General features: G+C 40.4%; 1 pseudogene; it reads left to right on the top strand.

Annotated features, from left to right (window-relative positions):
• The first annotated feature begins 1,966 nt into the window (after positions 1–1,966).
• Positions 1,967–2,947, top strand: LOC132589621 (thioredoxin reductase 1, cytoplasmic-like; annotated as a pseudogene).
• Positions 2,948–3,728: the final 781 nt, after the last annotated feature.

Raw genomic sequence — 3,728 nt, 5'->3', positions numbered from 1 at the left:
CTATGGCTCAGATACAGGACCTCCGTCTTGGTTGGATTACTCTTCAGCCGGCTCAACTATAACCAACTAGCCACTGCTTCCAGTGCTCTGCTCAGGTGGTCTGGGGCAGAGTCTGAGTGGTCATTCATCAACAGATAGAGCTGAGTGTCATCTGCATACTGGTGACAACCCAGCCCTAAACCTCTGGCAATCTGGGCAAGGGGGCACATATAGATGTTAATCACCATTGGCAAGAGAATACCACATTCTAGTGGATAATGCCAGGAGCTCTGCTTGCCAATCACCACCCTTTGTCCCCAACCACAAAGAAAGGAGGAAAACCACTGTAAGGCTACCCCCTGAACTCCAGTGTCGGCAAGGCGATGAGTCATTAGATCCTAATAGACCGTGTCAAACGCTGCTGTAAGATCTAAGAGCAGAAGCAGTGCTGATCCGCCTTGATCCAAATCATCAATTAAAAAATCATCATTCTGTCTGTGACAGGTTTTAATGCATGAAGAGATTTTGAAGCATTTTTAATTCCCTTACTTTCATACTTTGACTTGACTGTTCCTCTTAGTTTGGTTTCCCTTTAATGTAATCCTGACAGTTAACTGTTTTTTCAGTTTATTTTTGGAAATTCTCAGGAGTTCCCTGACAATACTGCTAAGGTTTGATAAATTGCATCTCTTTAAAAGCCTATTGATTTGTTCTTTTAAGATTCTGGGTCAGGCCTGTTGCCACAGGTCATGTACAATGGAACAGGATGTATCTGGATGTTTATATCTCTCAGCAGAAAGGTTCACATGAGAATTCAGATTGTCAAGGGTGAAGGTTTTGTCAACCTGCTGTAATCTGTAAGACTTTTAAATGCCTGGATTCTGCAATGATTCATCCAATATAAAAAATCCTAGTCAAAACTGAAACTGATGGCTCAAAGCGCTATTAACACAGACTAAAGGAGAAAGTACTGTGACACTGACATGGAGAACAGTTTTGGAGGTAATTGTGCTTATTTTCAAACTTCATGTCATTAATTAAGATGAACTCATTGAAACATGTAATAGATCTTGCTCTCAGGAGAGAAATGTCCTAAGGATTGCATTGTAAGAGTTTCTTTTCAGAATTAGGAACCATTATGATTAAAACCAATTCCACATAGCTCACAAGATAGAGATGTTCTGTCAGGCTTTTGGTTGAGGACAGTGATGGTATCATTTTATCTGGCACTTCCTTTGCCTCCTCTCTGCTTCCTTTCTACCTCCCCTGCAACACAGTGACACAATTTGAAATTTGATGTTTGAGTGCCATCTGAGAATGTTTTAATCATATTTTATTTAAATGTTGGAATTCATTTTATTCATTTTTTAATGTTTTACTTAGAGCTTTTTTGTAGAAAAAGCCCAGCAGGAACTCAATTGTATATTAGACCACACCCCTGATGTCATCATTGTTTCTATAAAAAAACCAGCAGGAACTCATGTGCATATTAGGCCACTCACCCTGATGCCAAGCCAGCCAGAACTGCGTTCTTATGTGTTCTTGCCCAAAAAAGCCCTGTTTTTACTGTTGTTCACCACCCTGAGCCATGTGTATTCAGGGAAGGGTGGTCTATAAATTTAAATTATAAATGAAATGAATAATAAAAAACAATCATTCAGCTAATTCCCCCCTCCCAGTGGCTTTGCCACCCATCAAGACTGACCAGGTTGGTCAACCAAGTTCTCCCTGGTGGATTTTTGAAGATCACTATCATCCTTATATTTCAGCAGTCATTGGGAAACCCTCCTTTAACTACAGTGGCTGTGATCAAGATGCTTAGAGAGAAGTTACAAAAGTATTTTGTTTTAGAAAGTTATTGTGAGTGGATGAAACATTCTGAGTAAAATAACTGTTCTTTTACATTACATGTTACCTTCTACATTTCTGATATGAACAGTTCATAGACATTCCAATAAGGTGTGTTTTTTCTCCTTTTCTACCTCTTACAGAAGATGGGCAGTGACTGAAAGAAACTTTGTATTAACTCACAATGGAGACCTCAGTGCCTGTCATGTTTGTTCAGCAAAATAAATTAGAGGTCACCAGAAAACCTTTCAGGCACACAAGGAAGGAACACTTTAACAGATGCTTGAACTGAATGGCCAAGCAGAAGGGCATTCTTATTACTATGATTTGATTGTCATCAGAGAGGACTTGAGTGAACTGGCTACTTCCAGTGAAGCTGCCAAGCTCAGTAAGAAGGTGATGGTTCTGGATTATGTTGTCCCTACTCCTTTGGGAACTAGATGGAGTCTTAGAGGAACTTGCATCAGCATAGGTTGCATACCTAAAAAGCTGATGCACCAGACAACTTTGCTTGGGGAAGCCATATATGATGCACCCAAGTTTGGGTGGCAGTTGGATCCCAAAGGAAATCACAGTTGGGAGACTATGGCAGAAGTGGTTCAGAATTACATTGACTCTCTGTATTGGGGCCACTGGATAGCCCTCCAAGGTAATAAAGTCACATATAAGAACACTTATGCATAATTTGTTGCATCTCTCAGATTTACGGCAACAAATAACAAAGGGTTAGAGAAGTTTTACACAGCAGAGAGATTCTGATTGCCACTGGAGAAAGGCCCCATTATCCTGCAACCCTGGAGACAAGAAATATTGCATCACCAGTGATGACCTCTTCTCCCTGCTTTGATGTCCAGGAAAGATATCGGTGGTTGGGGCTTCCTTTGTTGCCCTTGAATGTGTAGGGTTTCTTGCTGGTCTTGCTTTCGATGTGACTGTGGTGGTGCACTCCATTATCCTAAGAGGCTTTGATCAAGATATGGCAAACAAGATGGGGGAACCCATGGAAGAACATGGAATCAAGTTCATTAAAAGATGTGTGCCCACCAAGACTGAACAGATCAAGGAAGGAACTTCTGGGATACTAAAAGTCATCATACTGAGAACACTGAAATTATTATAGGACATTCAAATAATATGGATACTTGGGTTTGGAGAGAAAATGGTTGCAAAGAACATCACTAATTTTCCATCAATTTCCATTGATGTTCCATATTTCAATATGCCAACCCTATCCAGCAAGGAAAACTGGCAGGGGGAATGTGTGGAGACAGCAAAGTGTACTTAATTGAGATGTTGCCTAAGCAAAGCTTATTCAGCTTGCCCTGCCAGAAATATTGGGAACATCTTGCTCCATATTAGTGATGCTGCAATCATTGCCAGATGAACTTATTATAATCAGTGCTAGCAATTCTGGTGAGCCAATCCTTAGCAAACATCCCAAACTTCTTCTGAACTGATTGGCACTGTGCAATATCTCTTTCTCTTTTTGCTTTCTAGTCATCCTGGTGGCATAATCTCCAGGTTTTATCAGCAGATGAACCAGGTCATTCCAGATCTAAGAGGGAGAGTCCTCTAGCAGCAAGAATATCAAATATGGCTGTGTGCTGAGCCAGAAGTGTGTGTCAATCAATCAATCACCTTTTATTTGTATCCCGCCCTCCCCGCTGAAGCAGGCTCAGGGCGGCTAACAACAAGAATTCAATATACATTATACAATACAACATTTTAACTCAATTTTTTTTATTTTTTTCAATAAACAACACTTTTCAATACAAATACAGCTTAAATTCAAACAATGACACAATGTATAGGGAGAAAAGAAAGGGGGAAGGAAAGGAAAAAAACAAACCTTGTACTACTGCTCCAAACTCCACAGCCAAGCCCAGAGAACCCATCAAAGA

Source organism: Heteronotia binoei, chromosome 21 (genome assembly GCF_032191835.1).
Source record: "Heteronotia binoei isolate CCM8104 ecotype False Entrance Well chromosome 21, APGP_CSIRO_Hbin_v1, whole genome shotgun sequence".
Lineage (NCBI taxonomy): Eukaryota > Metazoa > Chordata > Lepidosauria > Squamata > Gekkonidae > Heteronotia > Heteronotia binoei.
The sequence above is the reverse complement of the archived record's forward strand: the minus strand, read 5'-3'. Positions and strand labels throughout refer to the sequence as shown.